At 41.8% G+C, this 21,897-nt stretch overlaps 1 non-coding gene and 1 pseudogene across 1 annotated transcript; one reads left to right on the top strand and one right to left on the bottom strand.

Annotated features, from left to right (window-relative positions):
- The first annotated feature begins 2,233 nt into the window (after nucleotides 1–2,233).
- On the top strand, nucleotides 2,234–2,295 carry LOC116272108. Its single transcript, XR_004180822.1, has one exon. It is a non-coding gene; the product is annotated as a U7 small nuclear RNA (small nuclear RNA).
- Nucleotides 2,296–7,924: 5,629 nt separating this feature from the next.
- Nucleotides 7,925–8,993, bottom strand: LOC108586507 (annotated as a pseudogene).
- Nucleotides 8,994–21,897: the final 12,904 nt, after the last annotated feature.

The following is a 21,897-nucleotide window of genomic DNA, read 5'->3' as shown; positions in this document are numbered from 1 at the left end:
AAAAATGGGTGGCTGGGCACAGTGACTCACGCCTGTAATCTCAGCACTTTGGGAGGCCAAGGTGGGCAGCTGACCTGAGGTCAGGAGTTTGAGACCAGCCTGGACAACATGGTGAAATCCCATCTCTACTAAAAACACAAAAATTAGCTGGGCATCCTTGTGGGCGCCAGTAATCCCAGCTACTTGGGAAGCTGAGGCAGGAGAATTGCTTGAACCCGGGAGGCGGAGGTTACAGTGAACCAAGGTCACACCACTGCACTCCAGCTTGGGCGACAGAGCAAGACTCCATTTCAAAAATAAATAAAAAAATAAAAATAAAAATAAAAATGGTCAAAAGATTTGAGTAGACATTTCACCAGAGGAGAGATGAAGAGACAAAGAATTGATGAGTAAATGAAAAGATACTCAACGTCTTTAGTCATTTGGTATATGCATATTAAAACGAAAATGGATATACTACTCACATCTGTAGTCCTAGTACTTTGGGAGGTCAAGGCAGGTGGATTACTTGAGCCCAACTGTTTGAGACCAGCCTGGGCAACATAGCAAGACATGTCCCTACAAAACACACATGCGCACACACACACACATGCACACACAAATTAGTCGGGCGTGGTGGCACGTGCTCTGTGGTTCCAGCTCCTTGGGAGGCTGAGGTGGGAGGATCGATTAAGTCCAGGAGAGTGAGGCTGCAGTGAGCCATGATCCTGCCACTGCACTTCAGCAAAAAAAGAAAATACACTGCTGATGGGAATATAAAATGGTACAACTACTTTGAAAAGAGTTTGGCACCTACTAAAATTTAAACTCTAACTATGACCTAGCAATTCTTCTCCTAGATATCTACCCAAGAGAGATAAAAATATATGTCCACACAAAGACGTGTCCATGAAATGTTCCTAGCACAATTGTTCATAAATAGCTAAAATGTGATAATAATGCAATGCCCATCAAGTGGTGAGTGCATAAAGAAAATATCCACATAATGGAATGCCATTCAGCAATTTAAAAAGGGCATGCTACAACATGGCTGAACTTCAAAAACACGTTGCTGAGTAAAAGAAGCTATCACAAAAGATGACATATTGTGTGATTCCATTTTTATAAAATTTCCAAAAAGAGTCAAATCTATAGACAGTGAAAGCAGATCAATAGTTGCCTGGGGCTGGAGGTGGGAGCAGGGATTGACTACAAATGGGAACAAGTAAACTTTTTGAGATGATGAAAATGTTCTAAAGCTGGATTGTGATTTATAGAGTTACTAAAGATCATTGAATTATACATTTACAAAGGATGCTCTTCATGATAGGTAAATTACAACTCAATAAAGCTATTTAAAAATTAATCACTTTCAACTGCTATACAAAATTATGGAGGCGGGCATTAATTATGGAACAACAAAATGCAAGGAAATGGATATTTGCGTAGAAAAAAAGAAGTCCAAAGAGGAATACTGAGAGAAACGACAAAAGATGCTGCTTACGCCTGTAATCCCAGCACCATGGAAGGCCAAGGTGGATGGATCACTTGAGGCCAGGAGTTCAAGAACAGCCAGCCAACATGGTGAAATCCCATCTCTACTGAAAATACAAAAATTAGCGAGGCATGGTGGCGCACACCTGTAGTACCAGCTACTCAGCAGGCTGAAGTGGGAGAATCACTTGAACCCAGGAGGCAGAGGTTGCAGTGAGCTGAGATCATGCCACTGCACTCCAGCCTGGGCAACAGAGTGAGACTCTGTCTCAAAAATAATAATAAAAAAAGATGTCGGTCTTACACTACCAGAAGAAATAAAAATGATAATGTTTGTATGATTAAATTGTTTTCACAGAGGACTGGACACTCATTCTAAATAAATGGATCTAATAATGCTAATGTTCATCATGATTTAGCAAATTTCTGATTTTTGCAGAAGTGAAACCCTTTTATTTGAAACAAATATAACATAAATACTTGATAAATTTTCTGGTAAATATATTTTAATGGAATTTTTTTGACTGAGGAGACATTTGAAAGTTACTTGAATAAGTTCCAATGAATAAATACATGGACAGAATTTTAATCTCTGGAATTTGTGAGATGGGATTTTTATGAATCTTTGACAAATTTGTCCTAGGCTTAAGACTTTTCCTAAGTATTTGTGTGTATGTTGCTTCATGTGAAAGAATCTTTTTAGATTTGAAATTAATAAAATGGGTTTTTCAATCAACTCTGAGTGAAGATAGAAAAACTTATGTGTTATAGCTTTTTAAGAATTTGTCTAGCAGATTTTCCATTTTTTACTAGAAAATCCCCCACAAAAAGGAAAAGAAAAATCTGTCTATACTGTCTATTGAACATAAGGATGCAAAAAAGATAAATTTAGACACAGTCATTGACAAATTTGCAGAAGTTAAGGCTCAAAAATAATAATTGTAATATTAATTACCATGACGGAACAAAATGAGTATAAGGTTTTTTCCTTTTTTCAAAAAAACACATTAATGTAATTAAAATTATTCATTAACTACTCTTTTCCTTTTTGTATTATAATATTCATTTATATTGGCATTTATTTATTTATTTATTTAGACAAAAGTTCTTACTCTCTGCTTTTTAATTTCTGGGACTTACTATTACTATTATTATTATTTTTTTGAGATGGAGTTTCGCTCTTGTCGCCCAGGCTGGAGTGCAATGGCACAATCTCGGCTCACTGCAGCCTCTGCCTCCAGGGTTCAAGCGATTCTCCTGCCTCTGCCTCCCGAGTAGCTGGGATTATAGGCACCCGCCACGACACCCAGCTAATTTTTGTATTTTTAGTAGAGACAGGGTTTCACCATGTTGGCCAGGTTGGTCTTGAATCCCTGACCTCAGGTGATCCACCCGCCTTGGCCTCCCAAAGTGCTGGGATTACAGGTATGACCACCACACCCAGCCTATTATTATTATTGTTATTATTCATTTTATTTCATGATTTTACTGGAAATGATTTTGTCATATGAAAAAGAGGGACAGTAAAAAAGTTATCCATTCCAGGTGGCAAATAAGCTAGGTACTCACTTGGGTAAAAGGGAATGAAGAAATTCCTACACTTATGTATGTATTCACTCATTCAAGAAGTATTTACTAAGCAAGTGTAATTCACCAGGAAATATTCCAGGTGCTGGGGATACAGGAAATCCTATCCTGTCCCTCTTTTTCATATGACAAAATCATTTCCAGTAAAATCATGAAATAAAATGAATAATAATAATAGGCTGGGCGTGGTGGCTCATACCTGTAATCCCAGGTGTTTACATTCTAGTGATTCACTCAGGAATCCTGTATGGAGCTTTCCCATTCCATACAAGTGCAGTGGTGTGTTGGAGCTGGCTTGCATTGGCTTATGAGAGTCAGGTGTGTGCATCTCTTTCCAACCCCCTATTCAGTGATGTTACGCTAGTAACTTCGAATTGGCCATGGTGGGAATATTTACACCACGGAAATAGGCAAAAGCTATAAATCAGGGCTTTTGTTTTAGAGTCAGTTGCTAAATATTTACCAGCCTATCACTACAAGTCACCCAGTCAGAGAGTTCTTCCCTGATTAATCAATTTATAGAAGCCTGCCCCAGTTATTCTGTCACATGCCTCTGTGTTATTTGCTTTATAGCATTTATTACTACTGGAAATGCCCTTGTTCCATTGATTTATTCCACTGGTATTTACTGAGTGCCTATTATATGCCAGGAACTGTTAAAGTACTTGAGATCTAACAAAACAGAGACCTCTACCCTTGTGGGGCTTACATTCTAGCAGGGGCAGATGGATGTTTTTTAAAAATGAGCACAATAAGTAAATTATTCAGGGTGTTAGAAGGTGATAAGTCCTGTGAGGAGTGGAGAAAAAGTAGAGGAGGGGCAAGAGGGATCTGAGTTAGGGACATGAGTGATGATTCGAAACAGAGAAGTCAGGGTGGGTCTTATTGAGAAGGTTATATGGAAATGCAGACCAGAACGAGGTAAGGGAATTATCTGTACAAACAATATTCCAGACAGAGGGAAAAGTCAGTGCCAAGAGCCCACACTGTTCTGGCCTAGCAAGTTCAAGGAACAACAAGGCCAAAGTGGCTGAAGTAGAGTGAGCTGAGGCAAGTGGCTGGAGAGATGAGGTCAGATCATGTGAGGCTTTGTAGGTGATTAAAAGACCAATGTGTTTGGACGGTATCTGGGCTCTCTATCCCTTTAGGCTGGTCCGAATTAACTCTATTTAATTTCTGTAGTTTAACATTCAATCGTTATATCTGGCATTTTATTCTTCTTTCAGAAGTATCTTGCATGTTCATGGACATTTACTCTTTCATATGAACTTTAGGATCTATAATCCAGTTACAACAAAAAATCCTGCTGAGTTTGTATTGGAATGAATTTAATTTGTAGGTTTATTTTGGGAGAGAGGTGATACCTTTATAATAGCAAGTATTCCCATCAATATCGCTCCATTTATTCCTTTATTTATATTCTTTATATATATACACACATATATATATATATATTTTTTTTTTTTTTTGAGACGGAGTCTCGCTCTGTCGCCCAGGCTAGAGTGCAGTGGCCAGATCTCAGCTCACTGTAAGCTCCGCCTCCCAGGTTTACGCCATTCTCCTGCCTCAGCCTCCCAAGTAGCTGGGACTACAGGCGCCCGCCACCTCGCCTGGCTAGTTTTTTGTACTTTTTAGTAGAGACGGAGTTTCACCGTGTTAGCCAGGATGGTCTCGATCTCCTGACCTCGTGATCCGCCCATCTCGGCCTCCCAAAGTGCTGGGATTACAGGCTTGAGCCACTGCGCCCGGCCTCTTTTTATATATTTAAAAACATTTTGTATTGTCCTCTATGAAGATCAAGTACATCCTTTGTGAGATATATTCCTGGATGCCTTAGAGTTGTTATCAACCCTGGGAAAGGTATCTTTTATGCCTAATACTCTCTTATTAGTTTAAATAGTTTTTCTCTATGTTCTCTTGGATTTTCTCATTGACGGTAATATCACCTGCAAATACAGATAGTGTTCTCTTTTTCTATGCTAACACGTCTTATTTATTTATCTTATTACACTGGCTAAGAGCTCCAGCATAATAGTGAATAGTAGTGCTGATAGCAATCTTGTTCCTGACTTAATGGAAATGCTTCCAAACTTTCAAGCATAAAGTTTATGTTTGGGGGTAGATACGCTTTAACAGGTTGAAAAAATTCCCTTCTATTCCTAATTTGTTAAGGGTTTTTTTTTTTTGTAAATTATGAATCCACATTTAGTTATGTTGAATGATTTTTTTTGCATTTTTGAGAGGATTGTATGATTTTTTTCTTATCAGTTAATTGGCAAATCACAGGGAAAGATTTCCTAATGTTAAATTATGCTTCTGTGAGTAAAGGGAAAATTAATATCAAGCTGGGGCTGATGCAAGCCTGCCTGACACTGACCTTGGTCTTCCACAATACTGTTTCCTTGGAAACTGCAGAGTTAACATAAACAGGCGATGTTGCGTATGCTGACTACACAATTGTGTGGAACTGCGCATGGGTCTGGAGGCATTGTCAGTGAGCGTACAGTTGCTTATGCAACTGGGAACGGTAGGAAATATTGGTGGGAAATAGAGGCTTCAGGTTATTTATTTATTTATTTATTTATTTAAAGAGACAGGGCCTTGCCTGAGACCCAGGCTGGTCTCAGACTAGGCACAAGAGATCCTCCTGCCTCAGCCTCCCAAAGTGCTGGGATTACAGGTGTAAGCCACTGCGTGTGGCTAAGGCTTTAGGTTCTATGAGTCAAAGTGATCGCTGCACACCTTGGCTCACCCATGGCAGCTGTAAGTGCCCTGTGGATGAATGACAACGGGACATGTGTACTTGGGTAGCTGCTGGGCCACCTGGTGAGATGAAGATGCAGCATCTGCCATATCTTCTGCCTTGTATTCTAGGTTACAATTTATTTCTGTCTCATGAGTCTTGTTGTCAACTTGAACCTATAATCACAGCTGTAGCCTGCACCTTCTTTCAGAGATTATATTTAGCATAATTATGGGGCAGTATTTTAATTTTACCTCTAGGGGGCAGTCGTGGATCATAAATTGGTATGCTGTTTAAAAAACCATCTAGAATAAATTAAACTGAGTGCCCTTTTAGGTTATTTACTTTTTTTTTTTTCCATTTTACAGATGAAGGAACTGAGCCTTAGAAAATCTAAATAATTTGCTTAGTTCACATAACTTGTAAATAGCAAAAAGCAGATCTGGGATTTTTTTTTTTCAGATGAAAAATGATACTTTGTTATAACTTTTAAAATTGCAGAACGTCAGGCTGAATATCATTAGACACGTACACAAAACCACTCATCTCTAAAGTCATATTCTACACCCTCTCGAAATTTGGCCAATGAATTATGCCTCAGGGAATTTTCCAGTTCAACCCCATATACCAACATGGAATAAATGGAAACACTGGCCCTTTGGTTTTGCCCACAGTTCCAAAGCGATATTACGGTGGAATATCTGCTGCAGGAGGTCATTCTTGCTGCTATGGGTGTGAGTAAAATGTCCATCTGTAGGCCTCTGGTCCTGCAGGCTTTGTTCTCTTTCTCCTTGTATTGTCTCCTTCTGCAGGAGTTGCCTTACATACTGCAGTCAAAAGACATCTTCTGCTCAGAATCACAACAGATAGTGGGTGGTTCAAGTGACAAGTAATGTTATATAGTAAGTTACTGAATCTACAATGAGAAATTGAACTCTGGGGCTACAACTCAAATATGATTTCAAAGTAAAGAAAATAATTTCTTGGCTGGCTAGTGAAACGCTTATTTCCTTCTAAAATCATAATTGCAATATGGACTTCTGCTTCATGCTGCATCCCAAGGCACAAATCACGTAACCTACATCTCCCAAATGATCAATGGAGCACTCCATCCTATTTTACCCTCAATGCTAGGAAATTACTCTAGAGCCCAGAAGTTGTTGCATAGGTGACTTGGGTTACTTGGTGCTCAGGCAACAACCGCCACAGGCCCCACCTTGATGAACATCATCAATTTCTTTAAATATGATGATACTAAGATGGAGGAGGCCCCTGCTCAGAGGAAGCAAGGACGTAAAAGCTGGGACAGATTGCGCTGAGGGTCGCTACACTAACAGACCCAGATGACATGATGGAACGTGAATACTGAAGCCAACAATCTTCTGAAAATCTCTTTTTCAAAACCCATACGTCCTTTTTTCTAATCAGGAAATCAGGGACAGGGAAACATTAGCATAATTATCCACCAACATGTTCTTCTTAACAAAAGTGAAGATTATTTTAAGAATATGAAAAGTGTTTCAAGACATCTGTTTTCAGGGATAGACCACAGCAACAGAAGTACTTTTCAGAGTTGGTTCATTTTATTTTATTTTATTTTATTTTTTATTATTATACTTTGAGTTCTAGGGTACATGTGCATAATGTGCAGGTTTGTTACATATGTATACTTGTGCCATGTTGGTGTGCTGCAGCCATCAACTCATCAGCACCCATCAACTCGTCATTTACGTCAGGTATAACTCCCAATGCAATCCCTCCCCCCTCCCCCCTCCCCATGATAGACCCCGGTGTGTGATGTTCCCCTTCCCGAGTCCAAGTGATCTCATTGTTCAGTTCCCACCTATGAGTGAAAACATGCGGTGTTTGGTTTTCTGTTCTTGTGATATTTTGCTAAGAATGATGGTTTCCAGCTGCATCCATGTCCCTACAAAGGACGCAAACTCATCCTTTTTTATGGCTGCATAGTATTCCATGGTGTATATGTGCCACATTTTCTTAATCCAGTCTGTCACTGATGGACATTTGGGTTGATTCCAAGTCTTTGCTATTGTGAATAGTGCCGCAATAAACATACGTGTGCATGTGTCTTTATAGCAGCATGATTTATAATCCTTTGGGTATATACCCAGTAATGGGATGGCTGGGTCATATGGTACATCTAGTTCTAGATCCTTGAGGAATCGCCATACTGTTTTCCATAATGGTGGTTCATTTTAAAGTCAATCTCAAGAACAAGGGCAGCCAGCTTTCACAAGGTACCAAGACACGCTCTGGCAAAAACATTTCCGCTTTAAGTTGTATGCTGTCAAGTTCAACTATTTTATACATAGCTGATCCTTTTCTATCAGTAAAAAAGGCACAATTTTTTTAAAACTCCAAAATCTCCAAAATCAATAATTTCTGGGTAGGATGAAGGTAGAATTTTGGTTGTATTTCACACTTCAGAACACAGATGAAACCAAAAGATCTGCAATTGTCTCTACATTCACATCTTTCAAAGGTCCTGTTCTCCTTTAACATGGATTCATCTGAATCATTGCCATCCTGATTTAAAGACATATTTTCAACTTTCATTAGTGGCAAATAGCTCCTAAGTTCAACCATTTCCCTCTTCTTCATTTCTTCTTTTACTCTCCTTTTCATTTCCTGAATTTGGGCTTTTTTTCTCACTCCTCTCTTCACGATCTCTGCATTCTTTCTCTGCTTCTAGGTCTGGGAACCACTCCACTTTGGTCTTTCCTAATTGGTTCAGGATCTCATTTACTTTCTTCTCTCCTATCACAATTTTTACATCCTTCTGCCTGTGAAAACCTATCTGCCCCACATCCATGTCAGCTATTTTCTTCAGGTTAGACCGTGGCGTATATACCACATTAATGTGGTTCATCTTGCAGCCTTGAATGCTACTGGCCTCCACAAGGTGGGCACTTCCTTTGAAATGTCTTCAATATTATCTCCCAGATATCTTCAGGCCAGCCATGCTTGATCAGATCTTCATTTTCATATTTATCCTTTTCTATGTAAATAGCGTAGGGAAATGAATTAACGCTGCTGCTGGTGAAGTAGAACACCATGTTCTCGGTGGTGATGTGGTGACTCCACCACCCAGCAGCAGCGCTCAATTCACCCAGATCTGGGATTTTAACCTACATCTACTTGCCACTAAAGTACATACCTTTTTTTTTTTTTTTTTGAGACGGAGTCTTGCTCTGTCGCCCAGGCTGGGGTGCAGTGGCTGGATCTCAGCTCACTGCAAGCTCCGCCTCCCGGGTTTACGCCATTCTCCTGCCTCAGCCTCCCGAGTAGCTGGGACTACAGGCGCCCGCCACCTCGCCCGGCTAGTTTTTTGTATTTTTTAGTAGAGACGGAGTTTCACCGTGTTAGCCGGGATGGTCTCGATCTCCTGACCTCATGATCCGCCCGTCTCGGCCTCCCAAAGTGCTGGGATTACAGGCTTGAGCCACCGCACCCGGCCAGTACATGCTCTTAATACACACAGAGGAACACCTCCCTTTTCTCTTCTTCCCTCCTTTCCCCTCTCAATCTCTTTTTCCCCTTGAAGCAGTCCAGCAAAGTGGTTAAATGCACTAATTCTGAAGTCAACCTGCTTGACTAGGAAGGATTGGCCCATATGGGTACCTAAAGGTTAGAATGGCAGCAAGAAATTGACTCACATGAAAAATAAATTACCTACCACACCTGCCAAAGTCTGGCTCTATGACTTACCAGCTGTGTGACCATGGGAAGGTTACTTAATTCCTCTGTGACACAGGTCCACCTGTCAAAGTGAGATGATAAAGGAAATTCTTGCTAAGCCTTGAGCATGTGTAGATGAACTTACACCCTGCTTGGCTCTGAGCCTGGATGAGTAATAAAATGCAAAAATCAATCAGTTAGGGTCCCAGAAGAAGGAAGCAAAGCAAATGCTTCTGGGAAAATTGATCAGAATCAGAAAAAAACCCATAACAAACAAACAAAGAAAAACAAACCCCTAACCTGATGAGGAACATTTTGTGTTTGTGATTTGTGCTTCAACTGTTCACTTGGATTCAACTTCGTGGATTTACTGGGTCCATAAAGTTTCCAAAAAGCACAAATGGAACTGGGGCTCAGTTCCATTACAGCCAAACAATCCCGAGAGGACAAGCTAAAGACTTTTTTAAACCATTGAAACCAATCACCTCTCCTTATGAAACTGTGTGACTTTTGCCCTTGTAAGCCCACCCTTGTCTTTGGACTGGGTGTCAGTCTTCATGAGACCTGCTCTTCCTTGTATATTACTCACCTAAGAGTAAACCTTTAATGCTTATATGAAAGAGTAGTCAACATCACTGATCATCAGAAAAATGCAAATCAAAACTACAATGAGACATCCTCTCTCTCCAGTTAATTAAAATGGCTTTTATCCAAAAGTCAGGCAATAACGAATGCTGGTGAGGATGTGCAGAAATGGGGAACCCTCCTACACTGTTGGTGGGAATGTAAATTAGCACAACCACTATGGAGAACAGTTTGGAGGTTCCTCAAAAATCTAAATAGAGCTACCACATGACCCAGCAATCCCACTGATGGGAATATACCCAAAAGAAAGGAAATCAGTATTTCAAAGAGGTATCTGCACTCCCATGTTTATTGTAGCACTATTCATAATAGCCAAGATTTGGAAACAACTTCTGTGTCCATCAACAGACAAATGGATAAAAAAAATATAGAACATATACACAATTGAGTACTATTTAGCCATAAAAAAGAATGAGATTCTGTCATTTACAACAACACGGATGGAACTGGAGGTTATTATGTTAGTGACAGAAGCCAGGCACAGAAAGACAGACTTCACATGTTCTCACTCATTTGTGGGAACTAAAATTAAAACAATCGAACTCATGGTGATAGAGAGTAGAAGGATGATTAGCAGAGGCTGCAAAAGGTAGTGGAGAGGGTGGGGAGAGGAAATGGGGAAGCTTCTTGGGTACAAAAGTAGTTAGAAAGAATGAATAAGATCTAGTATTTGATAGCACAACAGGGGGACTATAGTCAATAATACTTTAATTGTACATTTAAAAATAACTAAAAGAGTATAATTAGGCTGGGTGCAGTGGCTCACGCCTGTAATCCCAGCACTTTGGGAGGCCAAGGCGGGTGGATCACCTGAGGTCAGGAGTTCGAGACCAGCCTAGCCAACATGGTGAAACCCCGTCTCTACTAAAAATACAAAAAAAATTATCCAGGCATGGTGGCACGTGCCTGTAGTGCCAGCTACTCAGGAGGCTGAGGTAGGAGAATAGCTTGAACCTGGGAGGCAGAGGTTGCAGTGAGCCTAGAACACGCCATTGCACTCCAGCCTGGGTGACAAGAGTGAAACTCCATCTCAAAAAAGAAAAAAAAAAAAAAGTATAACTGGATTGTTTGTAACACAAATGATAAATGCTTGACCCCATTTACCATGATCTAATTATTACACATTACACGCCTGTATCAAAATATCTCATGTATCCCATAAATATATACATCTACTATGTACCCACAAAAATATAAAATAAAATAAAATACTGTCAAAAAAGGGAAACTCTCAATGCTTTAGCTAATTGTCCTGAGTTATTCTTTAACATTTGATCTGAAGACCCAGTGCTGCATGGCCTAACTTTGCATTGGATCAGGCTTCCTCTGCTTTACCTAGCAGTACATTCAGTTTAATACTCACTACATATCAGTATTTATTTTGTCTTTTATTAGGGAAAATAGTTCCTATCTCATAAGATTGCTTCAATGATGAAATGAGATGACACATGTAGAACAAAGCCTGAGATGGCAAGAACTCACTAAATGTTACTATCATTAATTCAACAAACATCGTTTATAGCATCTATTATATCAGACACAATTCTCCATCCAAAGGATACTAAGGTGTTTGTATCAGGAAGGGTCTAATCAGAAGACAGAAACCACAGCAGTTATTTGAGCAGAGAAAATTTAATATAAAGAATCGTTGTCAGCCTGGTGCAGTGGCTCACGCCTGTAATCCCAGCACTTTGGTAGGCCAAGGCAGGCGGATCACAAGGTCAGGAGTTCAGGACCAGCCTGGCCAATATGGTGAAATCCTGTCTCTACTAAAAAATACAAAAATTAGCCAGGCGTGGTGGCGCACACCTGCAATCCCAGCTACTCAGGAGGTTGAGGCAGGAGAACTGCTTGAACCCAGGAGGCGGGGGTTGCAGTGAGCCGAGATCACATCACTGTACTCCAGCCTGGGCTACAGAGCGAGACCCGTCTCAAAACAAAGAAACAAACAAACAAGCTTAGCCGAGGCCCTGCAGAGCTGCACCTCAGATCTCTGAGCAAGAGGTGCCAGTCAGCTGTTGCTGGAGTTTCTGAATGAAGCACATTAAGGCTGCTCTGCAAATGTTGGGAAAATTGCAAACTGGATTCAACAACCTCCACAGGAAGGAACTGCAGCTGATGCAAGGCAAGAGAGCCCCAAAGTGGAGCTTAGCCCGGGAGAGTTCTTGGCTTTGCCCAGGAAAGAATTCAAGGGTAAGCCAGAGGTAGAAGAAAACAGCTTTACTGAGGAAGCATTGTTATGGCTCTAGTGGTGTTACAATGTTACAATTCTGTGACCGCTCCTGAGCAACGTTACCCTGGAGGTGGAGAGTAGCAGCTCAGCGCAGTTTTGCAGTCATATTTATACCCACTTTTAACTGCATGCAGATCAAGGGGCAGTTTGCACAGAAATTTCTAGGGAAGGCATAGTAATTTTGGGTCACTGGGTCATTGCCATGGAAAGAGGTAGTAACTCCTTGGCGTTGCCATGACAATGATAAATTGACATGGTACATGGTGGGCCTATTTGATTGGAAATTGGCTTCCACCCCTACCCTGTTTTAGCTAGTCCTCAATCTGGTCCAGTGTCTGAGCCCCACCTCTGGAGTTGAGTCCTGCCTCCTACCTCACTGTGGCCCAGGTGAGGAAGTGTTGCTAGGTGATGCTCACAAGTTCAGGAAGACCAAAGAAAGAAACCAGTTCCTTCCTCCTTCAGCCTTGCAGTCTCCCTCTTGTACCACTCATCAACAGAGCCTAATAGAAAGCCTGCTTTTGGCAGTGCAGAAATACAGTTTGCAGAGTCCCTGCCCCCGCAACATGGTGCAGAGTATAGAAGGATGGGTTGAAGCAATAGACAAAAGCTTAATATCCACCACAGTCCATTGGTTCAGCTATTCAAGATGCATGTGCATATATTTTTACATCTTTCTCCATATATGTCAACTTTTCAAGGCAATAAAAACAACTACCTTTCTGCCTAACAAGATACAACTACCTTTCATATAAACAAATTCTCTCCCCAAAAATGAAGAGATGCAAAGTTGCAATAATCACTGTATCCATTTTTGGGAGACATTCATATCATCCACTTCTAAGACATGTTAATTACTTCTCAAATTTAGTCATAGTCCCAACTGAATATTCAGTTGAGCTTGTCATTTCTTTCTATAAGCACTCTAGCACATTCAAAAGAATCTATCCCACATCCCAAATAGTTCTTGCAGTCATCATCACCGCCATAATGACCGAGTGAAACAGCCACCTTGTTCCCCAAGGCACTTGTAATAGGCACTTCATCACAATCAACCACAGGCAATTATGTGATTAATCATAATGTCACTGTATGCCATGGATTGCTAGCATGCCATTTTCCATTGCCAGTGGAGCTCCGTGCTGAGTTCAAGCCCAAGAACACATTAAAGTAATATCACGGCAGGGTGCCGTGGCTCATGCCTGTAATCCCAGCACCTTGGGAGGCTGAGGTGGGAGGATCACCTGAGGTCAGGAGTTCGAGACCAGCCTGGCCAACATGGAGAACCCCCTCTCTACCTTAGCCAGGCGTGGTGGTGGCACATGCCTGTAATCCCAGCTGCTCGGGAGGCTGAGGCAGGAGAATCGCTTGAACCCGGGAGGTGGAGGTTGCAGTGAGCTGAGATCACACCATTGCACGCCAGCCTGGACAACAGAGCAAGACTCCATCTGAAAAAAAAAAAAAGCATATCACCACCCCCCATGCAAAACACACACACACACACACACACACACACACACACACACACACACACATATTTTTGAGGAATTATTTCTTAGGACCACTCCTGAGACCAATTTCTCAAGCAGCTATGGTCCAATGAGGAGACAGAATACCACCAGTAATGGGAACAAAGAGAATTGAATATAAATAATTGCTAACTAGATATAAAGTTGTGAATGAAGTCACTAAAAGAGAAAAAAAGAAAAAAGAAAACCACCGAGTTTGAGACCAGCCTGCACAACATAGTGAGACCCTGTCTCTACAAACAAACAAATAAAGAAAAAAATGTGGTGGTGCATGCCTGTAGTCCCAGCTACTCAGGGTGCTGTGGCACGAAGATTGCTTGACCCAGGAAATTGAGGCTGCATTGAGCTGTTTTCATGCCACTGCACTCCAGCCTTGTCAACAAAGCAAGGCCTTGTCTCTCAAATAACAACAACACACCAACATATTATAGAGGAGTAACTACCACTCCTAAGACTGAGGGAACTGGGAGAAGAGGTCTGAATTATGAAAATTTGTAAGTTTAGAAGAAGGGGACTCCAGAGCTGAAACTCATCTCTGAGGATGGGTGACTGCTGCTTGGATGATGCTGGTGCCTTTGAACCTGGAAGAGGGTTCCATGGGGCTGAGAGCCAGGCCTCTTGGGGACAGGGCACTGTCTGGCTGGTGCTGGTGTGTCTGAGAAGACCACATTGGGGCTCACTCTGCAAGTGGTGGGAAATTGCAGAGTCAATTCTGGAGAGAACTGCAGAGCAACCGGTCTCAGCTGCTGCTTCAGGAAGGCGCTGCTGCTACCAGGGAGTAGAATAGAAGCTTTGCTGGAGTGATGCTCGCTGAAAATGCAGGCCATCAGACAGCCCACAGGAAATTCACAGGGAACCAAAAGACGAAATGAGTTTCTTCTTCCATCCCCATCATTGCATGCGCTCTCTCCTTGTGTATTAATCATGTCTTTTTATTTCCTTTTATTCTATGTTTTGACAACTTGGGGCCTTACTGACCCTTCAGGGACTCTCTCTCCCTCCCTAGCTAATTCCTAAAGATAGTAAACAACTTCCCCTAGAGCATGCCTTTCTTATGCAAAGTAACCCATCCAGAGCCCATAAACACAACCATCTACTCTAACCAGGCCTCTCCTAAGTTGAGGTCACTATCCGCCTGCCCTAATGATCCCAGGTCCCGGTACCAGACACCTAAGGACAGCTCCTTAGGAGCCTGTTGAAATTATTCGAACAAGCCAATTCTAGGCCTACTTACCCTACCTCGGCCATTCTTTCCAATGAAAATCACAATAAAAACTCTTGCCTACATTTTCCCCTTGTTCCTTCTGCCTCCTGACCGATCCCGGGGTTTCTCTGTGCCCCTACCCCGACATCCATGGTGTCCCATGTCTCCCATTTCTAGGGAACTGTGAGTAAACCTCTTCATTCATGACATTCCCTTCCAAGTGTGCTTCTCTTACAATATCTGATTAAAACAAACGCAAATCTGGGTTCCATTAAAACACCCTGGAGCATCCCCTATTGACAAAGCCCAACAGCCAGCAAAGCAGAAATGTGGTTTTCAGAGTCCCAGCCCAGCTTCACAAAGCAGGTCATAGAAAGGAGGGTTTGGAGCAGAGAGATGACAGCTTAATCACCAGTGCAGTGTGCAAGTTAGATAAGGTCCTGACTGTTAAATGGGTTATAGTCCAGGGCAAAAGTGTTCATGACTAGAACATACCAGAGTAGAAACCTGTACCTTTGAGGCATGACTCAACTGAGACACCACACAAAGACGCCCAGCAGAGGAGGACTGGGAGTGCTGGGGCTAGAGGAGAGCTTGCCATGTAAAAGGGGTCTATCAGAAGCGACTGCACTAAGGCAATATCCAGCAAATTCCAAAGGAGGAGAGGGACAAGCTACGCAGATATCTGGGAATCACTCTCTGAGACAGGACCACGCCTGCCTTCAAGGAATGGCAAAGGGGCCATGTGATGTTAATTTTATGTTAATTTGGTCAGGCTGTGGTGCCCAGTTGTTTGGACAAACAACAGTCTAGCAGTCTAGCTGTCTAGCTGTTGCTATGAAGGTAATTATTTGCATGTGATCAACTTTTTTTTTTTTTTTTTTTTTTAAGAGAAGGTCTTGCTCTGTTGCCCAGGCTGGAGTGCAGTGGCACAAACATGACTCACTGTAACCTCAAAGTCTGGGGCTCAAGTGATCCTCCCATCTTGAGCTGGGATTACAGGTGTGAGCTGCTGCGTCTGGCCTGTCATCAGCATTTAAACTCGTAAACTTTTAGTAAAGCAGACTCCCCTCTATAAAATGGTTGGGCCAATCAGTTGAACTTGGGGCCTTACCCTGCACGAACTATCTCTCCCTTGCTAACTAATTCCTAGAGATCGCAAACAGCATCCTAGAGCACACCTTTCTTATGCAAAGTAACCCATTCAAAACCCATAACCACAATCATCTACTCAATTGGTCTCTCCCTAGCTGAGGTCAGGTCACTAACCACCTGCCCTAATCACCCCAGGGTACCAGGCACTTAAGGACAGCTCCACTGGAGCCTGTTTAAATTATTTGAACTAGCCAATTAAAAATAAATACTGAGTGGCCGGGAGCAGTGGCTCATGCCTGTAATCCCAGCACTTTGGGAGGCTGAGGCAGGTGGATAGCTTGAGCTCAGGACTTCGAGACCAGCCTGGGCTACGTGAGGAAACCCCGACTCTACTAAAATTACAAAAATTAGCCAGGCGTGGTGGCTCATGCCTGTAGTCCCAGCTACTGGAGAGGCTGAGGTGAGAGGATTGCTTGAACACAGGAGGTCGAGGCTGCAGTGAGCTGTGATGACACTACTGCACTCCAGCCTGGGTGGTAGACTGAGACCCTTTCTCAAAAATAAAATAAAGACTAAGGTATGCCGAGGAAGAAGGATTGCTGTCTCCAGACTGCAACATCGAAATTCTGCTTGAGTTTCCAGGCTTCCCACTCAAGAACGCAGCATCAACTGTTCCTGAATTTCCAGGCTGCCAACTTACCCTATGGATTTCAGACTTGCCTGTCCCCACATCGCACAAGCCAATTCCTTAAAATAAATCTCTTGGCCGGGTGTGGTGGCTCACGCCTGTAACCCCAGCACTTTGAGAGGCCAAGGCAGGTAGATCACCAGGTCAGGAGTTCAGGACCAGCCTGGCCAATATGGTGAAACCCTGCCTACTAAAAAATACAAAAATTAGCCGGGTGTGGTGGCACGCACCTGTAATCCCAGCTACTCGGGAGGTTGAGGCAGGAGAATATCTTGAACACAGGCGGCGGAGGTTGCAGTGAGCCAAGATGGCACCACTGCACTCCAGCCTGGGCTACAGAGCAAGACTCCATCTCAAAAATAAATAAATATAATAAAAATAAAATAAATAAAACAAATATCTCTCTCTCTTTAATGCATCCCATTGGTTCTGTTTCTCAAGAGTGCTCTAATACAGGCCAGGGTCACAGAAGGGAGGGAAGGATGGGGCGAGGATGATGAAATGGGGCCAGAGGTGAGGTGGGGTGGGGAGCCAGTGGTGGGCCTGGAGCCACTGGGAGGTTTAATTGACTCATAGCGCCACAGGGCTGGGGAAGCCTCAGGAAACTTACAATCATGGTGGAAGAGGAAGCAAACACATCCTTCTTCACATGGAGGCAGCAAGGAGAAGTACAGAGCGAGGTGGCCCCTTATAAAACTATCAGATCTCGTGAGACTCACTCACTATCACAAGAACAGCATGGAGGTAACCGCCCCCATGATTCAATTACCTCCCATTGGGTCCCTCCCACGGCACATCGAGGCTATGGAAACTACAGTTCAAGACAAGATTTGAGTGGGGACACAGCCAAACCATATCACACATTTTAGGTAATAGGAGTTACAGGGCCAACCCCTGCTATAGTGACTATAAAAATGGCTTAGGTAACAGTTGTCATGGTGAGAATCACCATGGATGTTTCCCGCTCCAGATCACACACAGGGTGAAAATCTCTGGTCATGTGTAACTTCAGTAAATAGCCAGGTAATGTTGACTGCCCTGATAAATGGTTATTAGAGTAATCAACATTAGCTGCTATAACAAACAACTCCAAAAATGGCTTAACTTCATAGAAAGTTGTTTCTCATTCATGTCACAACCTGAGGCAGGTTGGTGAGGGTTTTAGTCTACACAGTCATTCAGAGACCCAGACTTCTTCCACCTTAGGATTTTGCCTTCCTATCTATTGTTGAAGTCCTCTCCACTCAGCTGATAAATGGAGGGGAGAAAGCCTCATGCATGGGAGGCTTGTATGAGCCAGGCCTGGAAGAGACACACATCACTTTCATTGATATTCCATTGGCCAGAACTCAGTTACATTCCATACCTCGACAGCACCAGCTGAGGTCCCCACCAACGGCCAGTGTCAAATACCTAATGATGTGTGTGACAATGTCCCCAGATGATTTTAGCCCTCAGCTGTCAAATTTTCCCAGCTGAGGCCCTGGGCATTGGGGATGGAAGATAATCCACCTATGTCCTAAACAAATCCCCACAATTGTATAAGGACTAATCTCTACAATAAATTCCCTTTTCTGTGTTTCTGCTTGTCTGATTTAATCCTGACTGATACAAATCATGAGCTTTAACAGAACGTAATTGCCATTCTGTATGGTTTAAGTGACACACAAGTTGAGTAACTTTCAACTCTTAATCACATTTGGGCGCCTTTTCATCCCACATTTACTTCACTAGCACTTAGCATCTACTCATAATTTTTGTTGAAATAATAAATCTGTTTTCCTTCTAGAAAGACAAGTTATTTGGTTTGTTTTGAATGAATTATCTATAGCATCAAAGTCATTTCCAGGCTGTTGTGACTTTTACATAGTATTGATTTTCCTTATTAATATATTCTTAGAAATTTGCCCCCCAGATTCAGATTTTTATTTATTTATTTATTTATTTATTTATTTATTTATTTATTTATTGGTAGAGATAGGGCCTCATTCTCTTACCCAGGCTGGAATGCAGTGGTGCAATCATAGCTCACTGAAGCTTTGACCTCCTGGACTCAAGCAATCCTCCTGTCTCAGCCTTCTGAGTAGCTATGACCACAGGTGCGCGCCACTGTGCTCGGAGAATTTTTCTACTTTTCTTTGTAGAGACGGCGGTCTCCCTATGTTGCCCAGGCTGGTCTCAAATGTTCTGGCCTCAAGGGATCCTCCTGAAGTTCTGTGATGACAGGGGTGAACTACTATGCCCAGCCAAAATGTTTTTATTTACGATATTTAAAAGAAACACTTACCTGAACACCGTTGTCTCTTCATCCTGGGTGTTCTTTTTACAATTTTCCTGTAAGTTCTGGATCTTTTAAGGAAACAAAACCCCGCACACTTACTATAAGTATTATTTGGAACAAAAGTAATAGCGGTTTTTGCCATTAAAGGTAAAGGCTATTACTTTTGCACCAACTTAATATAATGCACCAACAATAAAACCAAAGTCAAGGCTAAGTTATTTAGAAGCACTAATAAGTGAGCAATTTGAGGATAAAGATAAACTGATGATTTCTCTAAAGCACAGAGTGCCCCATAAAGAATGAGCAATATAGCGTGTGCTGTTTGCCGTGACGTGGGCGAAGTGGCAGATAGTGCAGCTAATGTTTCTGAGAAGTTGCTATTTTAGGAGGCCCATTTATCAATGTTCATGAATGTGTCCTAATGAGTTTATATTATAACTTAGATTTATAAATAATTAACTTTGCTATTTATTGCAGTCACTATTTACCATTTGCCAACTAGCATGTTACTATTAATATTTTATCAACTGTCCCAATCTGCACCGTGCATACCTATTTAGCAACCCTGTTTAGCACAATGCCTGTCCCTGTGGGCAGCAGAGCGCAGGCAGAATTGGATTATTTAGTTAGAGGTCTCTTCCCACCTACAAATTCTCCTTTCAGAATACGAATTATAAAAGTATTTTGTTTGTTCTTTTTAAACAGGAAAAACATTTCCATTACACAGTCAAACCCCGCGTCCTCATCCTTTCCATGTTTATTTTATGCTGGGGGCCTTTTATTTCCCATCCAATGCTCCTCACACCACATCCCACAGGTATCACCCAACCTCATTAACTACCTTGTTTTGGCTTCTCCTTTAGCCTCCATTTTCCCTGAAACTAAATCACAGGGAAAGCAAAACTCCACACACTTACTCTAAGTATTACAATGTACCAACAATAAAACCAACTAGTATGTTACTATTTCAATATTAAATACAAAAACACAATCAACAAAAAATACAATCACAGGTATCACAAGGTGTTGGTTGGTTGGTTGTTTGGTAGAGATAGGGTCTTGCACTGTCACCCAGGCTGGAGTGCAGTGGCACAATCATAGCTCACTGTGGGCTCAAACTGCTGGGCTCAAGCGATTGTCTCGCCTCAGCCTCCCAAGTAGCTAGGACTAATGCCTAGTCACAAGGTGAGTGTATGCCCAGCTAATCTTTGTATTTTTTTTGCAGAGACAAGTCTCTACAAAATTGAGCACCCCAAGGCATGGCCAAAATAATTTGGGTGAGGAACATTGTCAAAGAGAAATCACTATCAGCCTACCATGGCTCTATGAAGCTCTCAACAATCCTCTTCTGGGGAAGTTCTGTCTTTCTATTTGCATCTAGATCATACAAAAATGATTTCAACTCATTTAGAAATAGATTTTTAAAACAAAGAAAGAAAAAATAAAGTTGGGTACCTACCTCACAACATATTTCAAAATAAATTCTAGATCGATCAAAGATCTTCATATACAAAATAGGCCAGGTATGGTGGCTCACACCTGTAATCCCACCACTTTAGGAGGCCGAGCTGGGCGGATCACCTGAGGTCAGGAGTTCGAGACCAGCCTGGCCAACATGGTGAAACCCCATCTCTACTAAAAATACAAAAATTAGCCAGGCATGGTAGCATGCAGCTGTAATCCCAGCTACTCAGGAGGCTGAGGCACGAGAATTGCTTGAACCCGGGAGGCAGAGGTTGCAGTGAGCTGAGATCACCCCACTACACTCCATCCTGGGTGACAGAGTGAGACTCTGAAAAAAAGAAGGAAGGAAGAAGGAAGGAAGGAAGGAAGGAAGGGAGGGAGGGAGGGAGGGAGGGAGGGAGGGAAGGGGAAGAAACTGACTATACGAAATAAAATTCTAAGAAAGAAAGAAAGAAACAAAGAGAGAGAAAGAGAGATCTGAATATACAAAATAAAATTCTAAAAATACCAGAAGAAAATGTAAACATGGATGATAGATGTAAAATGAGAAGTCTCTGTATACTAAAAAAAAAAAAAAAACCTAAACAAAGCTAAAAAGCACAAACTGAGAAAATATGATAGGCAAAAAATGATCTATAACATATAGAGATATACTAATTAATACGAAAAAGATAGCCCAGTTGAAAACAGGCCCAAGGGTATACAAGGGCCAGTCACAAATAAATAAGAGAGGTCAAAAATCAAATGAAAAGATATTCAACCGCAGTAATTATCGGGGGATATAAGTTAAATCAAAACAAGATATAATTTTATCAAATTGGCAAACTTTAAAAATAGATGGTACCCAATTTGAGCCAAGGTGTGGGAAATAACCAATTTCATATTCTGTAGTGGGCGTGTTTGCTGATAGCAATATTAGGAACCAACCCTACAGAAGAGATTCAGTATATGTGCTTGTTCACTAAAGCAAAGTTTCTGACAGTGAGAAATGAAAGACAATTATAAATATCCATTAATAGGGGAATGATAAAATGAATCAGGAGCAAGCCTGGGGGATGTATGTGTGTTTGCAAGGGAAATAAATGGTCTGGAAAGAAGGAAAGGAAAGACTCCAAACTTAACTAGAGATGCCCTTGAGGAAGGCAGCAGGATTGCGTAGAGTGGGAAGTGAGGACTTTTACTTTTTATTCTATATTCTCTTTTATTGTTTAAATTTACTACAGTGAACATGCATTTTGTAACTAGAAAAGAGGAAAAAG

Source organism: Papio anubis, chromosome 1 (genome assembly GCF_008728515.1).
Source record: "Papio anubis isolate 15944 chromosome 1, Panubis1.0, whole genome shotgun sequence".
In the NCBI taxonomy this organism is placed as follows: Eukaryota; Metazoa; Chordata; class Mammalia; order Primates; family Cercopithecidae; genus Papio; species Papio anubis.
This window is presented reverse-complemented; position numbering and strand designations above follow the sequence as displayed.